At 42.8% G+C, this 27,361-nt stretch overlaps 1 protein-coding gene across 2 annotated transcripts in view; it reads right to left on the bottom strand.

The window, feature by feature from the left end:
• Positions 1 to 12,095, bottom strand: part of LOC121283119 (eosinophil peroxidase-like) — a 59,734-nt gene extending 47,639 nt beyond the window's left edge. For both annotated transcript variants that reach the window (XM_041197247.1, XM_041197248.1), the window contains exons 1-2: positions 12,080 to 12,095; positions 10,854 to 10,927 (exon numbers count right to left, since the gene is read on the bottom strand). The gene's annotated coding sequence lies outside the window, so the exon portion shown is untranslated. The remainder of the gene's footprint in view (positions 1 to 10,853; positions 10,928 to 12,079) is intronic.
• Positions 12,096 to 27,361: the final 15,266 nt, after the last annotated feature.

Below are 27,361 nucleotides of genomic sequence, written 5' to 3'. Positions count from 1 at the left end.
CCTACTGATACTGTAATGAACAGATGCATCTGCAGCAAGCAGGTTGATGAGGATGAAGCCAAGTATGTGCTTCCCTCTTGTTGGTTCCCTCACCATCTGCCACAGACCCAGACCAGCGGCTATATCCTTCACGGCTTGGCCAGCTTGGTCAGTAGTGGTGCTACTCTTGATGATGGACATTGAAGTCCCCCACCCAGAGTACATTCTGTGCATCCTTGCCGCCCTCAGTGCTTCCTCCAAATGATGTTGAACGTGGAGGAGTAATCATTCATCAGCTGTGTTTGGGGTGGGGGGGGTGCGGTACATCGTAATCAGCAGGGAGTTTCCTTGCCCATGTTTGACCTGCTGCAAGGAGACTTCATGTGTTCTGAAATCAATGTTGAGGATTCCCAGGGCAACTCCCTCCCGACTGTATACACTGTGCCGCCACTTCAAGTGGGTCTGGCCTGCCAGTGGGACAGGACATACCCAGGGATGGTAATGGCAGTGTCTGGGACACTGTTTGTAAGGTATGATTCCATGAGTATTATTATGTCAGGCTGTTGCTTGACTAGTCTGTGAGACAGCTCTCCCAATTTTGGCACAAGACGTTACTAAGGAGGACTTTACAGGGTCGACAGGGCTGGTTTTGCCATAGTTGTTTCTGGTGCTGAGGTGATCTGTCCAGTTTCATTTCTTTGAGACGTTTTAGCGGTCTGATACAACTGAGTGGCTTGCTAGGCCATTTCAAAGGGTACATAAGAGTCAACCAATTACTGTGAATCTAGAGTCACATGTAGACCAGACCAGGTAAGGGCGGCATATTTCCTTCCCTAAAGGACATTAGTGAGCCAGATAGGTTATTATGGCAATCATAGGAACAGAAAATAGGAGCAGGAATAGGTCATTCGGCCCTTCGAGCCTGCTCCGCTATTCATTATGATCATGGCTGATCCTCTCTCTCAATGCCATACTCCTGCACTCCTCTCATACCCCTTGATGCCTTTGGAGTCCAGAAATCTATTTCCTTTTAAAATATAAAAGCAAAATATTGAGGATGCTGGAAATCTGAAACAAAAACAGAAAATGCTGGAAAAACTCAGCAGGCCTAACAGCATCAGTGGAGAGAAAAAGAAAGGCTCCGAAGAAGAGTCATAAGGACTTGAAATGTTAACTCTTCTCTCTCCACAGATGCTGTTAGACCTGCTGAGTTTTTCCAGCATTTTCTGTTTTTGTTCCTTCTTAAATATATGCAGTTAATTGGCCTCCACACCCGTCTGTGGTAGAGAATTCCATGGTTTCTCCTTATCTCAGTCCTAAGTGGTCCACACCATATCCTGCGACTGTGAACCCTTATTCTTGACCCCCCAACCAGCGGAAATATCATCCCTGCATCCAGTCTGTCCATCTCTGTCAGAATTTTATGTTCCAATGAGATCTCCTCTCATTCTTCTAAACTCCAGTGAATACGAGGCTAGTCAGCCCAATCTCTCCTCATACGATAATCCTGCCATCCCAGGAATGAGTCTGGTGAACCTTCGTTGCACTGATTTCACAAAATCAACAATGGTTTCATGGTCATCATTAAACTTTTAATTCCAGATTTTAATTGAATTCAAATTTCACCATCTGCCGTGGTGCGATTCCAACCCAGGTCCCCAGAGCATTACCCTGGGTCTCTGGATTACTAGTCCAGCAATAATACCACTACTCCACTGCCTCCCCACATGTCTTTATACAAAGCAGGGTGGGAGGTCAATGTCACTGCAGTAGCTTATAGTGTATAATAATCGATAGCCTATCCTGAGAAATGGAGATAGAGAAGTCAAGAAAGGGAAGGGAAGAGTCAGACATTGTTCCTGTGAAGGTAGGTTAAATGTGTAAATTAGAAGCAAAGTTGATGAAATTTCAGTCCAGGGCAAGAGCAGAAAACAGCACCAATGCAGACACCAGTGTACCAGAAAAAGAAGTGAGGGAGAAGGCCTGAATAGGACTGGAAAGAAGAAGGTTCCACATATCCCATGAAAGGGCAGGCATAACTAGGACCCATGGGGGTTCCATAGCAACTATTTGGAGGAAGCGAATGGAGTTAAAGGAGAAGTCATTCAATGTGTGAACAGTTCCGTCAAGTGGAGGAGGGTGGATGAGGACTAGTTGAGCCTCCATTCAAAGAAGAAGCAAAGAGCCCTCAGGCCATCCTGGTAGGGAACAGAGATGTAAAGATATTGGATATCCATGGTGAAAAGGAGGGGTTAGATGGCATTACAAGACACCTGGATGTAGGTGGAAGAGACTGGATAAGGGAAGAAAAAATAGATTCGAGATCATAGAATGGTTACAACACAGGAGGCCATTCAGCCCATCATCTACATGCTGGCTCTCTGCAAGAGTGATTCACCTGGTGCCACTCCTCCACCTTTTCCCTTAGCGCTGCACATGTTTCCTTTTCAAATAATCTTTTTGAATTCCTTTTGAATGCCATGATTGAATCTGCCTCCACCACACTCTTTGGCAGGTGTATTCCAGATCCTAACCACTCGCTGAGTGAAAACATTTTTCCTTAAGTCGTCATTGCTTATTTTGCCGATTACCTTAAAGCTTTGCCCTCTGGTTCTCGATCTTCCACTGATGGGAACAGTTTCTCCCTATCAACTCTGTCCAGACTCGCATAATTATGACACCTCTATCAAAGCTCCTCTCAACCTTCTCTTCTCCAAGGAGAATGGTGTCAGTTTCTCTCATCTACTTAACTGAAGTTCCTCATCCCTGAAAATTATCGTCATAAATCTTTTCTGCACCCTCTCTAATGCCTTCACATCCTTCCTAAAGTGAGGTGCTCAAAACTGGATGCAATGCTGTGGTTGACGATGAAGCAATGGTTTATACAGGTTTATCATAATGTCCTTGCTTTTGTACTCAATGGCCCAATTTATAAAGCACAGGATCCCATATGCATTATTAACTGCTCTCTCAAACTGTCCTGCCACCTTCACTGATTTGTGCACTTATACCATCAGGTGCCTCTGCCCCTGCACCCTCTTTATAACTGTACATTTTAGTTTATATTGTCTCTGCGTGTTCTTTCTACCAAAATGAATCACTTCACACTTCTCTGCATTAAATTTCATCTGCCACTTGTCCATCCATTTCACCAACCTGTCTATGTCCTTTTGAAGTTCTACATTATCCTCCTCATCGTTTACAGAGATAGAGAGGAATCACTTCCATGGGCAAGAGCAAGCTGAAATGTTGGGTCCATCAGGGCAGTCCTGCTTGTGGATCTTGGGAAGGAGATAGACAAAGCAGGCTATGTAGGATTAGAGGATTATGAGGTTGAGGTTATGAAGGGAGGGCCTCCTGAGGAGGTGACGTCAATGGTTGTCTTGGAAATGATGGAGTGATGTTCAGTAGTGGGGTCATGGTCCAAGGGAAGCAGGAAGAAGTGTTAGAGAGTTGGCATTCAGTCTCTGCAAGGTAGAGGTCAATTCATCAAAGAACAACATCGTCGCCCATATCAACAAGTTTAATAAGAACGTACGAAATAGAAGCAAATGAAGGCCATTTGGCCCCTTGAGTCTGCTCCATTATTCAATAAGATCATGGCCGATCTGTTTGGGTTTCAATTTCCACATTCCCATCGACTCCTGATAACCTTTGATTCCCTTGCTGACAAGAATCTATCTACCTCTACCTTAAAAATATTCAATGACCCCGCCTCCACCACCTTCCGAGGCAAAGAGTTCCATAGTCTCCTCATCGCTATCCTAAAAGGGCCACCCTTACTTTTAAAACAGTGCCCCGTAGTTCTGGACTCACCCGCAAGAGGAAACATCCTTTCCGCTTACACCTTGACATGACCGTTCAGGATCTTATCTACTTCAGTCAAGTCACCCCTCAATCTTCTAAACTCCAGTGGAAAGGTCTGTCTAACCTTTCCTCATAAGACAACCCGCTCATTCCAGGTATCAATCTAGTAAATCTCCTCTGAACCGCCTCCAATGCAACTCAGAATTCTGCAGCCATTCTCCATTTAAGTAATACTCTTCTTTTATATTCTTCCTGCCAAAGTGAACACTTTCACAGTTTCACACATTATACTCCATCTGCCAGATTTTTGCCCACTCACTCAACCTATCTATATCCGTCTGCAACCTTATTATGTCCTCTTCGCAATGTACTTTCCTACCCATATTTGTGTCGTCTGCAAATTTTAGCCACCATGCCTTCAATCCCCTCATCTAAGTTATTGATAGAAATTGTAAAAAGTTGAGGCCACAGCACGGAACCCTACGGGACTCCATTCATGCCAATCAAAAAAAGACCCATTTATGCACACTGTCGTTTTCTGCCAGCCAGCCAATTTCTATCCACGCTAGTATGTAACCCCCTACACCAAGAACTTTTATTTTCTGCAATAACATTTGATGTGGCACCTTATCAAATGCCTTCTAGAAATCCAAATACAGCACGTCTACAGGTTCCTTATCCACAGTGCATTTTACTCCTTCAAAAAACTCCAATAAATTGGTTAAACATGATTTCCCTTTCACAAAATCATGCTCACTCTTCCAAACTGTGCCCAGTTATAACCTCCTTAATGATCGATTCTAACAACTTCCCCATGACAGACATCAAGCTAACTGGCCTATAGTTTCCTGTTTTTTGCTTCCCTCCAATATTGAATATTTGCTACTTTCAAGGATTTAGAAAATTTTGGAAAATTAACATCAATGCATGTACTACCTCATTAGCCACCTCTTTTAAGATGCTAGGATGAAGTCCATCAGGGCCCGGAGACTTGTCAGCCTGCAGCTCCAACACTATCGCTTCCCTAGTGATTTAAATTTCACCAAGTTTCTCTCTCTTCCACCTCCTGATTTAAAGCTATTACTGGAATGTTTTTTGTATCCTCTATAGTGAAGGATTGAAATTCCTGCCAACTGGGGAATTTATAAAACCACAGACATGTTTTGACTTCATGATTGAGACCATAAATTATAAATGATAAGCTGCATTTATCAGTACAGGGCTGGGCAGCAAGGGGTTAATTCACACATTTAGTAAGAAAAACAGTGACACGTCAAAAGGGTTTGGACATTGACTGACTGCTATCAGGGAACAATGGTACCAGGGAAATGCCATTACCTGCCATCAACTAATGCAACCAGGAAGTCTGATTACCCAATACAATGGCACAAAGGTCATATCAACAATACAATAAATTCAAGGAATTATGCAACTAAGGTCTGGGTCACAGACAATAGTAGTGGAAAAGGGTCATTCAAATCCTCATTAACTTTGGAGCCAGATGCTGTTACTGTACCACCTCAAATAGCAGGAAAAATGCACATACAATGAAAACTGATAATATTCATCTGGATACATGTTCCATGGAAAACTTTGTATTGTTTCAACCAACTGAAGCTGATGACATTTGTCTGGACTTTGCATGGAATCAACTAAATGGACATTGGAACAACAGAAAATATGTTTTGATATGTCTGAATTAAATTATTATAAAAGAAGAGCAGATCTGAGTATCTGGGCTACAGTTGGAAGGAGAGTCAGCGCTGGTCACCTTGACTCAGACCTACAGTCAACACGAGACAGGCCAGCCATGTTGGGGGTTGTTAAGTTTCAGCCAAATCATAGTGATGTTGGTCTAAGGGTTTTGTGAAGGTTTGGGGCGAAAACTTGGTGTTTTTTTTGCCGGTACCTCGTAACTTGTTTCAACCATATCTTGATGATATTGATCTGAGGGTTTTTCCTTAAGGTTTCAGGATAAGATGTGGTGTTTTGCCTGTGTCTTGTAAGTTTAAGCCTGAGCCATTCTCTGACCCTCATTTTCCATATTATTATTTTGCTCTCCACTTCTGACTCTACCCCCTGATTTGTTACCTCTACCCAAGCTTGATCCCTCCCCCATCTTGTTTAGTTTAAAGCCCTCTCTACTTCCCTAGTCATTCAGTTCACTAGAACACTGGTCTCAACGGTACAGGTGTAGGCCAACCTAACAATACAGTTCCCAATTTCCCCAGAGCTGGTGCCAGTGGCCCATGAACTGGAACCCACTTCTCCCACACCAGTCTTTGAGCCATGCATTCACTTCCCTAATCTTACTTGCCCTATGCCAATTTGCACACAGTTCTGGTAATAATCCAGAGATTATCACCTTTGAGGTTCTGCTTCTTAATTTGCTGCCTAGTTCTTCATACTGACTATGCAGAACCTTTTTCCTTGTCCTGCCTATGTCATTGGTACATTTGTACCTACATGGACCATGACAGCTGGATCATACCCCTTCCAATGTAAGTTCCTCTCCAACCTCAAGCAAATGACCCAAAACCTGACACGGGTGGGCAACACAGTCGTCTGGACTCTCAGTCTTGGCTGCAGAGAAGTGTCAATCCCCCTCATTACACTGTCCCCTACCATCACTACATTCCTTTTCACTCCCTCTGCTTGAACAGCTGCCTGTACCATGGTACCATGGTGCCATGGCCAGCCTGCTCACCCAGCTTGCAAACCTCGCTTTTGTTGTGAGCACTTCAAATTTGTTTGACAATTGCAAAGTCTGAGGCTCCTCCGCTACTGTCTGCTCGGTCCCATTACCTGCCTCACTCACAGTCACTCACCGCTGACCAAAACAGATGATCATACTCTAAGAGGCATGACTGTCTTCTGGAACAAAGTGTCCAGGTATTTTCTCCCCTTCCATAATGTTCTGCAGTTTGACTTCTAGATCAATAATCTTGATTGGGAAATCCTATAGCCACTTACACTTTCTGTCGACATGTTTGTCAAGGATCACCTTGGTGTCTAAAAGCTCCCACATTCTGCAGCTGCAGCATAACACTGTCCTGCCATTGTTACTTACATTATTTAATTACTGTCATATTTAACCTAGAATAATTCCTACGTATACTACAATTTACTGTGCTTACTAAAAACTAGTACCACCTACAGCTAAAAGTTATACATTTCTTAATTACACATTTATTTTAATTATTTTATTTTAAAGTTTTAGTTTTCATTTATTTAATTTGTTTTAATTAATAAACCCTACTGCTCTCTATAAATGTTACTGTTGCTATTACAAAAACCTTACTATGAAGAAAACCTTACAGTTATCAGTAATTTGTACCAGTATTTACAAGTTAAACAAGAAAAACAAGTAAAATACTCACCAACCAATCACTTGCCTAGTTCCTTACAACGTCACACTTGATTTTCTCCAAAACTGGTTGGTCCACCGAGACCCACACCACCACCAGAACCAACAGCAGCTAGCTTTTTTTCAACTCCCAGCTCCTCTCGTGCTCTTTTTGAACTCCTGGCTCCTCTCACACTCTTTTGGAACACCTGGCACCTCTCAGGCTCTCCTTTAACAATTGTCTAATGATAATGTACTATTGGATCTGGGAGAACAGTGTGCTGCAACTTCAGAAGGAGGTAGGTTAGAGGGAGTGAGGGGAGCAGAGAAATTGGTATGACTGATTTCACACCAACAGTTCCCATCAAAAAAACTTAGACAGCATCAAAGGCCAGGGGAAGGAGACCAGTGGAACGAGAATTATAAAAGGTGAGAGAAAGGGTCCACTGTGCAGGGAAAAGGCTGCTGGACAAAGATGTGGGCATGGAGGCAAAGACAATGAAAGAAGAACTCAACATCATGCATGGTCAGTACTTCTCTTAATCATCTAAAATCCTGGAGTGTTATATAAGCAAACCCCTCTCCTCCCTCTTTTCCTCTCACGCTCCAAAACATGACTTTGGTCTCAGAAAACTAACATTGCTACAACTGACAGTTATAGACGCTCAAGTGAGCTGATAGCTGACACAGGGATAGGTGTGAGAAGCTCAATAAACTCAAATGACCAGGTATTTGAAAGAGGACCAGATCTTTGAAAGACAAACATTGCTGAAGAGATTGCAAACACAAAGACGACAATTGTACAGGTAGATGCTTTCATTTATGATGTGTATAATTTTTATACATTTGTTACGCTACAAAATTAATTTACTAACAAAGCAAGATGGTGTCCAAAAACATTTTCAAAAATTTGAGTGATTTATTTTATTCACTTTCCATTTATTGGTAGCTGGTCTCTATAGCATTTATGCTCCAAACATTCTTCCCCCTTCAGTTAACCCTTAAGTGAAGCATATAAGGTCCTGAGGGATCTTGACCGGGTGGACGTGGAGAGGATATTTCCTCCTGTGGAAGAATGTAGAACTAGGGGTCACTTTAAAAATAAGGGGTCACCCATCTAAGATGGAGGTGAGAAGAATTTTTTTCTCTCAAAGGGAAGTGAGTCTTTGAAACTCCCTTCCTCAAAAGGGGTTGGAAGTGGAGTCTTTGAACATTTACAAGGCAAAGGTAGATAGATTCTTGATAAACAAGATGGTGAAAGGTTATCGGGGTTAGGCAGGAGGTGACAGTCTGATCAGCCATGATCCTATTGAATGGCAGTGCAGGCTCAAAGGGTCGAATGTCCTACCTCTGATCCCAATTCATATGTTTGTGTATATATATGTAATCCCATCAGCATAATTAATATCCCTTTCTCATATACTTGTCTTGTTCCCCTTAAATACATAAATGCTATTCTCAAATGCTCCTTATGGCAGCAAGTTCCACAATATTTGCACTCATTGGTAAAGAAGTTCCTCCTGAATTCCCTGGGATTTATTAATGGCCATCTATTATTTATGATCATTAATAAATACTAAATATTTATTATTAATAAATACCAAAACAATATTATGGTTTACTCTCCTCAGCAAATGGAAGTACCTTTTCTACTTTTAGCCTATTAAACTCCATCATAATTTTAAAGACTTCTATTAGGTCACACCTCAGTCTTCTCTTTTCTAGAGAAAAGAGCTCCAGCTTGTTCAGCTTTTCCTGGTAAATATATTCTCAGTGTGCTGTCATTTTTGTCAAATATTTTGGCCTCTTCCATTGCCTCCATATCCTTTTTATAATATGGTGACTAGAACTGTGTACAGTACCCCAAGTGTGGTCGAACCAAAGTTTGATGCAAATTCATGAATGTTGTAATGTCATAGAGGTCTACAGCACAGAAAAAGGCCCTTTAGCCCATCGAGTCTGCACCGGTCAACCATGTACCAAACTATTCTAATCCCATTTTCCAGCACTAGCCTTGTATTCCATGGCATCTCAAGTGCACATCCAATACTTCTTAAATGTTATGAGGGTTTCTGCCTCTACCACCCTTTCCGGCAGTGAGTTCCAGATTCCCACCACCCTCTGGGTGATAACATTCTTCCTCACATCCCCTCCTGCCCCTTACCTTAAATCTATGTCCCCTGGTTATTGATCCCTCCACCAAGGGGAAAAGTTCCTTCCTGTCTACCCTATCTATGCCCCTCATAATTTTATACACCTCAATCATGTCCCCCCTCAATCTCCTCTGCTCCAAGGAAAATAACCCCAGTCTATCCAATCTCTCCTCATAACTAAAACTCTCCAGCCCAGGCAACATCCTGGTAAATCTCCTCTGCACTCTCTCTAGTGCTATCACATCCTTCCTATAATGTGGATTCCAGAACTGCACACAATGCTCTAGCTGTGGTCTAACCAGAATTTTATACAGTTCCAGCATAACCTCCCTGCTCTTATATTCTATGCCTCAGCTAATAAAGGCAAGTATCCCATCTGCTTTCTTCACCACATTACTGTCCCGCTACCTTAAGGGACCGATGAACATGTACAGCAAGGTCCCCCTGATCCTCAGTACTTACCTGGGTCCTACCATTCATCATGTATTCCTGTTCTTTGTTTGTCCTGCCCAAGTACATTACCTCATACTTATTCGGATTAAATTCCATTTGCCACTGATCAGCCCATCTGTATCCTTCTGTAACCTAAGGCTATCCTCCTCACAACTTACCACCCCACCAATTTACATGTCATCCGCGAACTTACTGACCAACCCTCCCACATTCAAGTCTAAATTGTTTATATATACGACAAACAGCAAGGGACCCAACACCAATCCTTGTGGAACCCCACTGGACACAGGCATCCGGTCAAAAAACACCCCTCAACCATTACCCTCTGCTTCTTGCCACTCAGCCAATTCTGCCAATTTGCCAAATTGCCTTGGATCCCATGGGCTCTTACCTTCGTTATCAGTCTCCCATGCAGGACCTTATCAAAAGCCTTGCTGAAGTCCAAGTAGACTATGTCAACTGCATTGCCCTCATCTACACACCTGGTCACCTCTTTGAAAAATTCAATCAAATTGGTCAGACGTGACCTCCCCTTAACAAAACCATGCTGACTGTCCTTGATTAATCCCTGTGTTTCCAAGTGTAGATTAATTCTGTCCCTCAGAATTGCTTCCAATAGTTTCCCCGCCACTGAGGTTAGACTGACTGGCCTATAGTTCCCTGGTTTATCCCTTCCTCCCTTCTTGAATAACAGTACCATATTGGCTGTCCTCCAGTCCTCTGGTACCTCTCCTGTGGCCAGAGAGGTATTGAAAATTATTGCCAGCACCCCTGCTATCTCCTCGCTTGTCTCACTCAACAGCCTGGGATGCAATTCATCTAGGCCTGGAGATTTATCTGCTTTTAAGCCTGCCAGACTACTTAGAACCTCCTCCTTTTCTATGCTAGTTTCTTTATTTATATCACAGTCCTTCTGCCTGATTTCTAGACCCACATTGTCCCTCTCACTTGTGATGCTCCTTGTTGCTCCTTCTGATTTGATTGACCCGGGCATCAGTTCTAGGCTAATTTTTTTCAGTCACACTCACTCAAATTAAACTTGCTTCAGGTGCAGGCACCAATCTCTCTACTATTCTGTGACATTACAAGGTACATTGGAAATTTCAACCTCTTACCTGCATGAACTCTGCTCGTCCGAGGCATGAAAAATCCAGTGAGGAACACACTCAAGAACCACACAGGTGTCATTCTGGAAGAAACACATTCAGTCCGTAAGACAGGCCGATAATAAAGAGATGGGAGCACATGCAGTGCATATATCTTACCACACACAGAGAGAGCAAAGAGTTACAGCACCAACCTAGCAGTGAGTTACATCAATATAAAAACAAAAAAACTGCGGATGCTGGAAATCCAAAACAAAAACAGAATTACCTAGAAAAACTCAGCAGGTCTGGCAGCATCGGCGGAGAAAAAAAGAGTTGACGTCTCGAATCCTCATGTTGAAGGGTCCTCTGTTGAAGGGTCATGAGGACTCGAAACGTCAACTCTTTTCTTCTCCGCCGATGCTGCCAGACCTGCTGAGTTTTTCTAGGTAATTCTGTTTTTGTTTTGAGTTACATCAACTTCGACCCAGTCACACCACCAACTCAGCATCCAATTGCACCACCAAGCCTCTCCCCATTCACTCTATTAGACCAACCTAGCACCCCATCACAAATCTAATACCTAGTCCCAACATCAGTACAGCCAATGCATGAAACATTACTGATTTGGAATGGAATATCTGTGGTGAACAAGTTGGTGTGTCCTTTCTCGACCATGTTGTCAAGTCCAAGTTAAAACAAAACAATAAATAATATAAATGACAGTTTAGAAAACTTACAACTGAAATGTAAAAGGCAAGTGTGCCAATGAATGCAGAGACACAGATAGCAGTTACTGAGGCATACTGGGCTAGGCAATTAAATGGAATCAACAAAATAACGAACAGCTAGAAACCACGTTGAGCCTGGCAACATTACACACAGTGAAAACACATCTTGAGAGACCACTGACACTCCTCCCCGTCACCTGGCAGTCACGGTATTAAAAACAAAAAAACAAAAACAGAAATACTTGGAAAAACTCAGCAGGTCTGGCAGCATCGGCGAAGAGCAAAGTTGACTTTCGAGTCCTCATGACCGTTCAACAGAACTAGTCACGGTATTACCTGGCACATCTTAAGGATGCAGTTACACTATAGGCTGTCTCGAAATAAAGGATATATGAATTTTCTCCTATTCTAACGTAAAATGACCTTCAATCTGAAATATAGGTGTCATTACGCTATCCTAAAATCTGAATGTCAGACTCACTGAAGTGTATGTAAATAATGTCGTGCAGACGGAGTATCACTCACCTCCTACAAGTTTCCGATTCTGAATTTGTTGACGACTCTCATTCTATTTAAAAGCACAGCCGCTCCCATAGACCGACGCCCCTTTGTGACTCAGGTTACCAGTGTCGCGTCAGCTTTATGCTGTTCAGTTTAATCAGGTGCAATATGCGTGTAAATCACAAGACTGACAACAATACTGAGGATGCTAATCAATCATGTTTTATTTATAATATGGGGTTTAAGAAACACCAGTTATTGTAACCAGCTATTATAGACTGAATTTCACTGCCCCCAAACATTTGAAATGCCTCACACAGCTGGGTTTGGTAATAAATACTTTAGGTTAGAGTTTGACAGAGTGCTATAGTGTAAAACGGGTAGTGTCAATTCGCCGCCCATTAAATATCTCTGACATTTTGTTTTTCTATTGCCTTCAAACGGGCTGCCCATTCACCATCACCTGGTGTAAACAAATGCACAAAGCCAAAATCTAACCCATCTTTCCTTTTTTTCTTTATTTAGGTGGAGGGGTTTGCAAAGTAAAATGATTGTTCAAAAGCTTCTAGACAGTATGTCGCAGCCCTGTGATCAGTTAGAAAGTATTGGTTTCCTGCTGAGTATAAAAGATCCGTTAATAAAACAAATGAAAATTGATTTGAAAACTGCAAAGAAACAGGAGAATCCAGTCCAGCAGCAATTTAGCTACACGTTCAAAATATCGACTGATTGACTACTGTAATTGGAATTGTCCAGACTATGTCTTAAAGATGTTTGCTCATTTGTAACTCACCAGGTTTGTTGCTGTTTTAGCAATCCTGCATATTACCGCAGTTATTTAAATAGTCTAAGAACCGTGAAATTTTATTCCATCTCCTCTTTTGCAAATATCCTATCTCCAATGCGGTATGCCCATTGAGTAATAACCCCACAATAAGAGAAAAAATATAGAAAACAAGGAATAAGCCAGGGGACAGTATATCAGAAAAAGGGAGGGAAATGCATCAATGTCCCTCAACTATTTCCCCTTTTAAACTTGCAGTTTTCAGAATCAATGAACACTGGGGTAGCTCAGACATACTGGCATAAGCAAATGTAGTTCTCATTTTCGAGAAGGGTGAGAAAGGTAACTTGCAATCAAAAACCCACCAGCAGAGCACCACCGAAACTCAGCTGGAGAGCCAAACGTGCAATTAAAGGGTCCATCAGCCCAGTCAAACCTGAAATGACAAAGCATAAGGAAAGCCAAACCTGAAATTGCACACCCATTAACTGAACCAATTGTGTACAGATTCATGTTCATGGATAATTGTTGTTTATTTTCCTGGCAGTAAACCTGAAACAGTTCTTCAGATATATCATTGCAATAGGACTGGAGGGCTTTGAGGACATCCCTGAAGTGATCTAAAGTCACCGTCCTCCTGGGAGTCCTGCCATGGCCCAGATCCAAGTCGAACAGTTGTTCCGGAAAGAGGTCAAATGTCCCCACCAACTCATGGGAGCCCATGGCTTGTGCCCAACCAAAATGGGGATGGTTCATTCGGGAAGGCACCAAATCCATTGAGAGATTTTGTTGGGAACATGCAAAGGAGAAGTCAAGGCATTGAGAGAGCACACAAGTCTCTAAACATCTCATCTGCCCAAGCCTTCAAGCATCACCTGCCCCACATGTGGCAGAGTCTGCAGATTGCGCATTGGACTTATCAGACATTTCAGAACCCATCGAACCTGAGTGGAAGCCAGTCATCCCCGATCCTGAGGGACAGACTAAGAAAGAGTCGAAGACTAGAGGGCATTGAGTTAGAGCTGCTGAGGACAGATTTAAATGAAATATCAGGAGGTGTTTCTTTAACAGAGAGAGAGATCAACAACCGGAGCAGGTTCACAGGAAAGATGGGTGAGGCTGAGACAATGGGCTCCTTCAAGAAATAGTCAGATGCTATAATTGCTATTCTGATTAAATGGTATGAAAGACCTGTTTCATCTGAAGCTCCCTTATGATGTAAAGTGTATGTAGTGTGACAGGAACACAATCTTATCTGATATATCACAAAGTGTATTCTGATATCTTTATCAACACATCCATCAAGGCATCACCAAAATTTGTATTATTTGATTACTGTGGACATTGATCCTTGTCCTTTTCATGTGGTACTGTCTCTGGGTCTAGTCCATTTTTAACAGCACTTTGTAATTTCAGCATTCACTGAATTTTCATCGAGTTTGCTGCTTGGGGGTGAATGATTTCTTACATCCTTATAATTCATGGAAATCTAAATTGCTGCTTGAAAATAATTTGACCCCACATGATTACAGTTTTGACTCAACTTTTTTCCTTGCTGCTGATCTTCCTGAACCGGTCTCCAAGTGACTGCCATAAAAGCTCAGACAATCCAGATGGTTGCACCTTACAAGACACCAATAACTCTAATGATGTCCACTACCCTTGTGACTTCGGAAGGAGATCAAATAATCATTCACATCTGTGACTGGTGAGATAAATAGTTGAGAGAGCAATACATAGGTTAGAACTACAGAGAAAAACATATCCCCCACTTCCACCCGCCACCCACCCACTCCCTTGACAGCCATCTTGACAGTTCTCTTGACAATTCCAATGAGCTTATGCACTCTTTACACTTATTCAGGTCTACTTTTAACAATCCAAAAGTGTACCCTACCACTTCCAAAGGGCACCATACCATTCCCAAAGGGTACCCAACCTCTCCGAAAGGTGACCCAGGACTATATCTAAAAGGGTACCCTACCTACCACTCCAAAGAAATCCAGCAGCTTTAGACCTTCCCCTACATGGTTTTAAGTACGCACATTATGTTTTAGATATATCGCTAGCCAAAATCAGATCCAACTGAGGCAGCTGCACTTTAACATGTGCATTGCCTTCATAAAGCACGGATGCCTAAATTAGAATCTGCCTTCATTTGCATCCCACCTCAAAAATGGCAGAAGCTGTGTTTGGGGGCCTTACTTCATGACCCTCGTCTTTGTTAACATTTTTGCCAAGATTCTCCATCTCTGTCTGCACAAAAATTCAGCCTTAGTATTTCTAGTTATTCTTTCGCCAAAGACTTTAATAGAATCAAAACTTCTCAATCTTGAAAAAGTTAAATAAAGCTGTCCATGTGTAAAAACAGACCTAGGAATATAAATACAAATCTTACTAAGAATTTGGCCCTCTGATTTGTTTATAGTCATAAAATGTATTAGTCAAATTACCTCCTCCACTTAAAGTGGACGGAGGTAATGTTTTTACCCATTAGTCTATTTGTTTGTAAACAACATATCTCAAAAACTAATGAACAGATTTCAATGAAATTTGATACAAAGATAGGGTAAGGCCCAAGGAAGAAATTATTCATTTTTGGTGGAGATGTGGATCGGATCCAGGTCTTGGAATGTTTAATTTTTTTTAAATGATCTGTTAACATTGGAAGATAGGGCAAATTAACTTTTTGAAAGAATGTTGTGTATTATTTTATTTAGAACGTTGTTGATTGATTTAGAATGTTATGGATTGTCTCCGCTGCTGTGGTACAATTTGTCAAAATGTGAGCAGAGTTTTCAGAGCAGGTTGTTGAATCTGGATTGGCTTGTCATCACCCTCTGTTTCCCACAACTAAGCCAATTTTGAATCCACTTTATCCAAATTACCTTGTATTCCATGTGCATTTGCCTTCTTTATTTGTCTCCCATGTGGGGCCTTGACAAAGGCTTTGCTGAAGTGAAAGGCTTTGGTTCAAAAGCAGGACGGTTGGGTCTGGGGAAAAAGGTATCCACGAAAGAGATCCTTTTCAGCTTAAATCTTGTGCAACCAGAGTGGGGGGTGATGAAAAAAGAGACAGGGAGCCAGTTTATCCCTCCTCATCCAGGGCATAACAATTTGGGGGGGTCCCAGTCTGGATCAACATCTTTGGGGAACCTCACTTGGGGGGTGGGTCATAACAAATTGGAGTGCTCGGCTGGGATTTTAATAAATTGGGGGCCTCGGAGTCTGGAATATTTTTTCTCACAAACGAAGCAAATGAATTAGAGTGGGGAAATTAATTGTCCAGTCCCTTCCCACCTACATCCGTGATTCCTCTGACACCTTACGTCACATCAACAATTTCCAGTTCCCTGGCCCCAACCGCTTCCTCTTCACCATGGATGTCCAATCCCTCTACACCTCCATCCCCCACCAGGATGGTCTGAGGGCCCTTAGCTTCTTCCTCGAACAGAGGCCCGAACAATCCCCATCCACCACTACTCTCCTCTGTCTGGCTGAACTTGTTCTCACACTGAACAATTTCTCCTTCAACTCCTCTCACTTCCTCCAAATAAAAGGTGTGGCTATGGGTACCGCATGGGCCCCAGCTATGCCTGTCTCTTTATGGGGTATGTGGAACATTCCTTGTTCCAGTCCTACTCCGGCCCCCTTCCACAACTCTTTCTCCGGTACATCGATGATTACTTCAGTGCTGCTTCATGCTCTCGTCGGCACTTGGAAAAATGTATTAATTTTGCTTCCAATCTCCACCCCTCCATCATTTTCACGTGGTCCATCTCCGACACTTCCCTTCCCTTCCTTGACCTCTCTCAATGTCTGGTGATAGACTGTCCACCAATATCCATTACAAACCCACCGACTCCCACAGCTACCTCGATTACAGCTCCTCACACCCCGCTTCCTGTAAGGACTCCATCCTATTCTCTCAGTTCCTTCGCCTCCGTCGCATCTGTTCCGATGATGCTACCTTCAAAAACAGTTCCTCTGACATGTCCTCCTTCTTCCTTAACCGAGATTTTCCACCCACGGTCGTTGACAGGGCCCTCAACCGTGTCCGGCCCATCTCCCACGCATCCACCCTTACGCATTCTCCTCCCTCCCAGAAACATGATAGGGTCCCCCTTGTCCTCACTTATCACCCCACCAGCCTCCACATTCAAAGGATCATCCTCCGCCATTTCCGCCAACTCCAGCATAATGCCACCACCAAACACATCTTCCCTTCACCCCCCACTATCGGCATTCCGTAGGGATCACTCCCTCTGGGACACCCTGGTCCACTCCTCCATCACCCCTTACTCCTCAACCCCCTCCTATGGCACCTCCCCATGCCCATGCAAAAGATGCAACACTTGCCCCTTCACTTCCTCTCTCCTCACCGTCCAAGGGCCCAAACACTCCTTTCAAGTGAAGCAGCATTTCACTTGCATTTCCCCCAACTTAGTCTACTGCATTCGTTGCTCCCAATGTGGTCTCCTCTACATTGGAGAGACCAAACGTAAACTGGGCGACCGCTTTGCAGAACACTTGCGGTCTGTCCGCAAGAATGACCCAAACCTCCCTGTCGCTTGACATTTTAACACTCCACCCTGCTCTCTTGCCCATATGTCTGTCCTTGGCCTGCTGCATTGTTCCAGTGAAGCCCAACGCAAACTGGAGGAACAGCACCTCATCTTCTGACTAGGCACTTTACAGCCTTCTGGACTGAATATTGAATTCAACAACTTTAGGTCTTGAGCTCCCTCCTCCATCCCCACCCCCTTTCTGTTCCCCCTTCCTTTTGTTTTTATTCCAATAAATTATATAGATTTTTCTTTTCCCACCTATTTCCATTATTTTTAAGTATTTTAAAATATTTTATGCTCTCTCCACCCCCACTAGAGCTATACCTTGAGTGCCCTACCATCCATTCTTAATTAGCACATTCATTTAGATAATATCACCAACTTTAACACCTATGTGTTCTTTTGTTCTATTGTTGGTGACATCTTTTGATGATCTGCTTCTATCACTGCTTGTTTGTCCCTACAACCACACCACCCCCCTCCACTTCTCTCTCTCTCTCTCTCTCTCCGCCGCCCCCCCACACACCTTAAACCAGCTTATATTTCAACTCTTTCTTGGACTCGAACTCAAGTTTTGTCGAAGGGTCATGAGGACTCGAAACGTCAACTCTTTTCTTCTCCGCCGATGCTGCCAGACCTGCTGAGTTTTTCCAGGTAATTCTGTTTTTGTTTTGGGGAAATTAATTGTCCCAATTTTTTAGAAACAGCAAAATGACTTTCTTAAGTCCATGCTACTGAAGTGTTAAATTATCCACTTTTAATGCCAATACCTTTCTAGCAGAACCAGAAGCAGTTACTTTTGAAGATGTAATAGTTCTGTTCCTTGAACAGTTAAAAGAGTTAGCGAGGCGTTTAGGGTTAGAATTTCAGCCAATAGCCAGAAAACCTGAAATTTTAAGAGGCCAATAGTCCATAGGTAGAAATTGAGGACAATGAAATGGATAGCATAGCAGTAGAGAGATTAAAATTGGCAAAGTGGAAATTAGAATTTCAGGAAAGAGAAAAGTAAAGGGAATTTCAGGAAAGGGCACGAGGGGAAAAGAGAGAATTTCAGGAAAGAGAAAAGAGAGTGGAAAGGGAGTTTCAACTAAAACAGCTGAACTGAGGAGCAGGCATCTTGCTGGGTCCCTTGAAGGCGCCACTAGCTCAGACTTAAGGATTGAGTCAACACCCGTTTGTCCTTTTGTCTATGACATCTTTGGCAGTCTATTCATTGCCTCCACCTATCATTGGCCCTCTATCCAGCTCCACCTGTCCCACCCCCCCTCAAACAGCTTATATTTCACCTCATTTCTCTATTTCCTTATTTCTGAAGAAGGGTCATACGAACTTAAAACTTTAACTGTATTCCTCTCTGCAGATGTTGTCAGACCTGCTGAGTTTTTCCAGCTATTTTTGTTTTTGCAAAAGGATTGAGGCTCCATCTAACCCCTAAGTTTGATGAAGCAGAGTTGGAAGCCTTCTTTATATCTTTTGAGCCGTTAGCACAGCAGTTAAAGTGGCTAGCCCAACAGTGGTCCTTTTATTGCTGCAGAGTAAACTTTCAGGGAAGGCTCATGAGCTTTACTCCCTCCTGCCTGAGGAAATTGTCACTGACTATGAGGCAGTAAAATGTGCTATATTAAATGCATACCAGTTAATGCCTGAGGAGTACCGTCAGGAATTCTGTGTCCTCAGGAAACGACTTGACCAGATGGACCTGGAATTTGAAAGGCTTAAGTATCTTGCTTTTGCCCAATGGGTGTGGGCATTTAGAACAGAAATCACTTACGAGAACCTCCGTGGAATAATTCTCCTTGAGCAGTTTAAAAACTCCTTTGCTTTCCAATATGAACTAGAGGAGGAGGGGGTCAGAGGGGCTAGGCAGGCAGCCACACTGGCCAACAATTATGAGCTGACCGACTAATCCTTGTTCCAGAACAGACTGTCCCCAAGTCACCCCCAACCAACTGGGAAGGATAGAGGTGGGGGCGGGACGGGGAGGGAGAGTGATAGGAAACTGAGCACCCATGGGACAGATAGAAATTCGCGGGGCCTTCCTCAGGACAGAAAGGGGGGTGCAGAGATGAAAAGTGAAGCCAAGAATCCTGTGTGTTTTAACTGCCGGAAGGTAGGGCACAACTGCTGGAGCCTACTGGAGAAACCAGTGGGATTTATGAGGGCATATACACCCCATGCAGAGATTTTGTATCCAAAGGAAGAGTGGCCACATTTCCCCAAGGTAAGGCAAGTAAGCCTGTAGTAATACTGAGGGATACCGGGGTCAACCAGACTCTACTGCTGGGAAAAGGCATGACCTTTCCACCAGGGAATGCCAAAAGTGCCAAGGTGCTGCTCAAGGGGATTGAAGGACGGTACATGCCCATTCCCCTCTATCAGGTACATCTGGAGTATGACCTTGTATCAGGGCCAGTGATCATGGGAGTCATTCACAGTTTGCCTGTGGACGGGGTCAACCTGCTCCTGGGCAATGATCTGGTGGGATCAAAGGAAATAGCATCCCCAGCGGTCTCAGAGAAGCCCATTGAGGCCAAGGAGGCTGAACAGCTGCAGGAGAGAGTGCCTGGTATTTTCTCTGATTGCATGGTAACCTGGTCTATGGCCCAACTAGCTCCGACAGAGGAAGCTGAAGTGGCACTTCAGGCAGAAGACCCTCCGGTCTGGTTATCTGAAACTTTTTTGCATTACTAGTCTAGTAACAATACCACTTTGCTGCCATCACCCAGTAATTTCCGCTGTTTAATTCTGATAGTGCTACAGAAATTTATAGGGCTGCAAATCTGATATCTGACCTACAATTCAAAAAGCAGCCTCTCTGACACTGGTCAGATTTGGGGTGGTGATGTTGGTACTTTATTAAAAATTGTTGATTTGGTGACTCCCAAACTGATAGCTTCTAGTTTAACACAAATGGAAACTCTGGGTTAGAAATACATCTGCTCTGATTTCTGAGTCGGGGTCTATGATTTGTGGTGTGCCCGATGATTGTTCAGATTGAGACACAAAATTGGTCTACACACCTCATCTGAATGAGTTCAGTGCAGGAATCTGCACCTCCAGCACTGACTCCTCTTCACAGCGCTGCCAGAGTGACCTACACACGGCAGTAGAGTGATCAGAAGTCTGGTTTTGTACTGGGCAGTCCAGATTTTGCTGCATCAAAGACCTGTTCTGGTATACGATTGCCTTAGGCCCAGTATTTCAAAAGATTGCTGCCTCATGCTATTCACAATGTCGAGCAGCCCAGCTAAGGGAAGGACCTGTTCATTTTGTGGGCACAGGCTGACCAAGTCGTCATGAATCAGAAGTAAACGACAACAAAACCAACCAATTAGGGGCTGGGTGCTTTCAAACCTTCGCCCTAATGGCTAATTGTCGGCTCAACTCCTCATGATCATCTCAGGTTGGCGAGTATGCCCATGAATACAGGTCCTTTGCTTCTTTACCCCATTTAGATTAAGCTTCCTTATTTTTCTTACCAAAATGTGTCACTTTGCATTTATCTGTGTTGAAATTCATTTGCCAATTAGATGCTCGTTCTGCACGTTTATTAATATCTTCTTATAATTTATTGATGTCCTCCTCAGCACGGACTATCCTTCAAATTTCATGTAATCTACAAATTTAGAGATTTTGAGTTTGATTCCAAAGTCTAAACTTTCTTTCCTCTCCTGAAGCTGCTGATTCTTCTGGGCCTTGCTTCCCTAGCACCCTGAGGCGTTTACCCATGTGGCCGTTATTCATGGGTGAGGCTAAACAGTGAATGTCAACACGTGCTTGTCAACAGTGGCGCCATCATTGCCAAATCCTATTCTGTCTAACCTATCTCTACACACAAGGCCTTTCCAGCAGGGGTTCCTGATTACAAATCAGGATTGGGAGCCCAAGTTGATTTTCCCACTCCCTTCCTGAAAGTAAGCATCTCAAGTAGCAGAACTTATTGCCTTTTTGATTGATCCTTTGTCTTTTCATTTGTTTGAGCACTCCTGTTAATTTATTTCTACATCACTGTGGTGTCTTTTTTTTCCACAGTTGACTTTACCACAGCTTATGTGTACACTAGCTGCAAGTGCAGTCAGCGGAGAGAAGAGATACACTTTAAAATGAAGTTTTGAAAAGTCAGGCACTAGCGTGGTGTTTATGGGAAAGGCCTGGAGTTGTAGTGAAGACGAGGTATTCTTGCTGAAGCTCGAATTATTGCCTCAGTGCTTGAACAAATAATCATTATTGTGTAGCTGCTTTACCTTGAGATTTTTAACATGCAAATCTAAAATTTCAAAACTCCAGGATCATTCATTTGCAGCATTTAAACAGTTAGGGTTACATTCAGGGCTGTCATTAAAACTAAATGGCTGTTAAGTTTACATTGTGTGTCATTAAAACTAAAATAACACATCAATTTTTACATCCTTGTTTGTTTTTTAAATGCAAGTTGAGGAAAGATTTTTGATTAACAGCGCACTGTTGATGAACATCAGGGGAACTGAAGCATGTGCTGGGATTGGGAAGTGCAGCCAATTGCTGAAGGCAGTCATTAATTCACTGACCTCACAGCTAACAGAGAGAGGGATTGTTAATTTATTAGTGTGGCATATTTTATGGGTGAAAGTACAGTGTGCAATCCAACAGCATGAACAATCCTTGTACAGGCTGAATTCCACTCCTGGAAACAAGTGTTGTGCTGTGATGTGATGATTATTACATAGGATATTTGACACAGAAACAGGCCATTTGGCACAGCCAGGCCATGTCATTGTTTATGCTCCACTTGAGCCTTCCCATTTTTTCTCATCCAAACCTACCATTGTAATCCTCTATTCCCTTCTCCATCATATGCTTGTCTACCCTTTCCCTTAAATTCATCTATATTGTTCACTTCAGTAGCTCCTGGTAATAGTGATTTCCAAATTATCACCACTTGTTGGGTAAAGAAGGTTCTTCCAAATTGTTATGACATGGATGATGTATGCCAGGTGGACCAAATCCACAAGGGAAATTTGGTCATGCTATCACAATGGTTTTGAAATTTGTATTTATTACAAGAAGATGTGAATTCAGAACTAATGATCCACCAGGACCTTTAGCAATTTAAAACAAAAATTAAAATATTTATTAATGAAATAAAAGATTTCAAGCACATACATAAGACTACAATTACTTACTACTATAACAAATCCTAACATTCCTAATTGAGCTGACTCCCAGGTGCATATTCCCTTTAAGGCAACAGTCCAAAGTAAATTTTAGATTTAAAACAAAATCAGCAAGTTAACACAGTACCCACTTGACAGTGGAATTCCAAATGGATGTCTCCAACTTCAGTTACCTTACTTAGCAGCTTTATGTACAAATGGCTGTAGGCTCCTTGAAAACTGTTTCACACACTCCTGTTAGATCTTACGTAGCCTTCCTTACATAGCCTTACATTCTCCTTTGTATATGTTTCTCTCTTTTTAATACGTAAATTCTGTTGTTCCATATATCTTTGAAATTGTATCTTCCTCATAATATAAAAATAATAATATCGTCAGTAACCTTTGGGAAAAATAAACACACTCCTTATTCTTGCTTATCTGGCTAGTTGTAACCAGACTAAGATCCCTTTGAAATCAAATAATCCCTTCATTTATCTAAAAATGCAAATTCCTTTCACATCTTACATGCTAAGCCAGCATCCATATTTACTCATTAGCATGTCGAGGACATTTCTATACCTAGCTTTTGATGATTTCAAGCTTGCGTTCTACTTGGCTCCAAAATTAATCAAATCACATAAACAAACACACCCATAAACCTACTTCACAATAAACCAGAAAAATATGAAAATTATTATATTTCAAAACACAAATACCCTTTTGGATTTCTTGATGATGTTCTTATATTAAAGGCCTCTGGTTACATTCTTCCCCGCAAGAGGAGACATTCCATTCTATCACAAGCTTTTGTAATTTTAAAGATCTCTATTAAGTTATCCTTCAGCATTCTTCTTCAAGTCTGGAGATGCAGCCTTTCAACCCTTTCCTGATATGTATACTCACGTATTTCTGGTATCACAGTTGCAAATCTTCTCTGTTCCTCTTCAATGCCTGTACATCCTTTTTATGATATGGTGATCAGAACTGCCAGCAGTACTCTTAAGTGTGGCCTAACCAAATTTTAATAGTGTGTGAGAAATGGATGTTTTTAAAAATATTTTTGGGGAATATTGTGTTATTCTGTGGAAAAGACTGTGTGTCTCTGTGAATGATTTAATTAAGCTGAGATTAATAGGAGACAGATTGTATGGGGGGTTTAAACATATAAAGGAAAGGGGTCTTAGGTTTGAGGTACCAGTGACTAGGTTAGATCTAACATTTGCACTTTTATATATGTTGAGAGTTTGTTTGGATATCAAAATGCAGTTAGAGGTACAAAGAAACATGTTTGCACCTTGCAGGAGTTCCATTGGTCAACAGTAGTGGGGATATTATGTTTTATTGTCCTGAAAGCAAAGGCAAGATAGAAACATGAAAGATTTTATATTTAGAGGGATTTGAGTTCCAAAGAGGTGTGGAAACAATGGAACCTGAGATGAAAGGGGAAAAAAGTTATTTTGGAGTTACTGTGGCATGCTATAGCTGGAGCTGCTGTTGAGCTGGAAATGAATTGGGAGCTTTTAGTTTTGGGCTGGGAGGAGATGCCATTTGAATCAGCCATCCAGTCAAGCCAGAAAAGTCTTGGGCTGCAACAGTTTTATTCTGAAGTTTGGATTCCACCACACGGGAGAGAGTTGAGAGGTCATTGCCTTGGGCAATATTACTGGATTTTTTAGTTAAACATCTATAAGAGAGTGTTGTCTGGAGGGTGTTTACTTGTAGGTCTGACCAAGTGGAGAGTCCTTTTGGGGAAATGTTTTGTAAGACTAATCTTAAGAGTGCAAGAGTGGCTTAGTAGCACCACTACTAACTGAGCTGGCTGAGTTCAAATGGGCATAGCTGCTAGACTGGGTCTGCAGCAGGTGGTGAGGGAACCAAAAAGAGGGAAAAACCTACTTGACCTCATCTCACCAACCTGCCTGCCGCAAATGCATCTGTCCATGACGGTATCGGTAGGAGTGACCACCGCACAGTCCTTGTGAAGATGAAGTCCCATCTTCACATTGAGGCTACCCTCCATCTTGTTGTGTGTCACTACCACCATGCTAAATGGGATAGATTATGAACAGATCTAGCAAATCAAAACTGAGCATCCATGAGGCGCTGTGGGCCATCAGCAGCAGCAGAATTGTACTCGAACACAATCTGTAACCTCATGGCCCGGCAGATCCATTAGTCTACCATTACCATCAAGCCAGGAGATCAACCCTGGTTCAATGAAGAGTGCAGGAGGGCATGCCAGGAGCAGCACCAGGCATACCTAAAAATGAGGTGTCAACCTCGTGAAGCTACAACACAGGGCTACTTGCATGCCAAAAAGCAAAAGCAGCATGTGATAGAGCTAAGCAATCTCACAACCAATGGATCAGATCTAAGCTCTGCAGTCCTGCCATATCCAGTCATGAATGATGGTGGACTATTAAACAATTAACAGGAGAAGGAGGTTCCACAAATATTTCCATCGTCAATGATGGGGAGCTCAGCACATCATTGCAAAAGATAAGGCTTAAGTATTTGGAACAATTTTCCGCCAGAAGTGTCGAGTGCATGATCCATCTCGGCCACCTCCGGAGGTCCCCAGCATCATAAATGCCAATCTTCAGATAAGTCGATTCACTCCACATGATATCAAGAAACGGCTGAAGGCACTGGATACTGCAAAGGCTATGGGCCCTGACAACAATCCAACAATAGTACTGCAGGCTTGTGCACCAGACCTAGCTGCTCCCTTACCAAGCTGTTCCAGTACAGCTACAACACTGGCATCTATCCGGCTATGTGGAAAACTGCCCAGCTATGTTCTGTACATAAAAAGCAGGAAAAATACAACATGGCCAATTAGCGCCCCATCAATTTACCCTCAATCATCAGTAAAGTGATAGAAGGGGTCATCAACAATGCTATCAAGCCACACTTACTCAGCAATAACCTGCTCACTGACGCTCAGTTTGGGTTCCGCCAGGGTCACTCAGCTCCTGACTTTATTACAGCCTGAGTTCAAAACTGGACAAAAGAGCTGAACTCAAGAGGTGAGGTGAGAGTGACTGCCCTTGATATCAAGGCAGCATTTGACCGAGTGTGACATCAAGGAGCCCTAACAAAACTGCAGTCAATGGAAATTAGGGGAAAAATCTCCACTGATTGGAGTCATATCTAGCACAAAGGAAGATGGTTATGGTTGTTGGAGATCAGTCATCTCAGTCCCAGGAAATCACTGCACGACTTCCTCAGGGTAGTGTCCTGGGGCCAACCATCTGCAGCTGCTTCATTAATGAAGTTCCTTCCATCATAGGGTCAGAAGTGGGGATGTTTGCTGATGATTGCACGATGTTCAGCATCATTCTCGATGACTCAGATAATGAAACTGTCCGAGCATATATGCAGGAAGACCTGGACAAGAGTCAGGCCTGGGTTGATAAGTGGCAAGTAACGTTTATGCCACACAAGTGCCAGGCAATGATAATTTCTAATGAGAGAATCTAACCATCCTCCCTTGACATTCAATTACATTACCATCGCTGAATCCCCCACTATCAACATCCTGGGAGTTACATTTGACCAGAAATTGAACTGGACCAGCCATATAAATGCCGTGGCTATAATAGCAGGTCAGAGGCTAGGAATTCTGCGGCAAGTAACTCACCTCCTGACTAACAAAGCCTGTCCACCATCTACAAGGCATGAGTTAGGAGTGTGATGGAATACTCTCCGCTTGCCTGGGTGAGTGCAGCTCCAACAACACACAAGAAGTTCAACAGCATCCAGGACAAAGCAGCCGGCTTGATTGGCATCCCATTCATCGTCTTCAACATTCAGTCCCTCCACCACCAAAGCACAGTGACAGCAGTGTGAACCATCTACAAGATGCACTGCAGCAACTCATGAAGCCTCCTTCAAACAACACCTTCCAAGCCTGTGACCTCTACCACCTTGAAGGACAATGGCAGCATGTGCATGGGAACACCGCCACCTGCAAGTTCCCCTTTAAGCCACACACCATCCTGACTTGGAACTATATCGCCATTCCTTGAATATCACTGGGTCAAAATCATAGAACTCCCTTCCTAATAGCAATGTGCATGTACTTACACCGCATGGACTATAGTGATTCAAGAAGGCGGCTCACCAGCACCTTCTCAAGGGCAATTAGGGATGGGCAATAAATGCTGGCCTAGCCAACGACACCCACGTCCCATGAAAGAATAAAGAAAACAGAGTTGAATGGACTGAAATTAAGTGCTTGTAAATGTTAATAAGACAATTAGGATAGACAATAACTAAGATTAAATAAATTTGAAAAATAGTACAGCCCAGCAGAGGTAACACATCTTGAATTTAGTCTTTTTTGAACTTTGGGTTTGATTCATGTCAGAAAGGAAGAAACTGTGTTAGCAAAACATCCAACAATGTAAGTTTTGTCTGGAGAAATTCCCTAGCTTATCAGGAATGCAGGTAATTGAAGTATTATAATATAGGTATAGTATCATTGTAAAAGGTCTAGGAATCCGTAGTAAACAGCGTGACAGCATTGTTAAAAGACAGAACAGTGGTGCTACCTTGGGTTTCACGTTGTAGGGCAGATGGTGCCAAGTGGAATCCCACAGCAGTGGGCATTATCAGCGTGAGGGTTTGGGGGAGGAGGAGGGAGAGTGGCGAGGGAAGAGCTAAGTGTGGTCCCACAAGTGTCAGTATCAGACTGGGGCAGGCAGAGCATGCTTGCAGCCTCTGGTCCCCAGTCTATTTGAATGACCTGGATACTGAAACTAACTGTGTTCCTTTCCGCAGATGCTGTCAGACCTGCTGAGTTTTTCCAGGTATT

The sequence above is a fragment of the Carcharodon carcharias genome, chromosome 10 (assembly GCF_017639515.1).
Source record: "Carcharodon carcharias isolate sCarCar2 chromosome 10, sCarCar2.pri, whole genome shotgun sequence".
In the NCBI taxonomy this organism is placed as follows: Eukaryota; Metazoa; Chordata; class Chondrichthyes; order Lamniformes; family Lamnidae; genus Carcharodon; species Carcharodon carcharias.
Note: the sequence above shows the minus strand (reverse complement) of the source record. Positions and strands in the feature narration are given on the sequence as shown.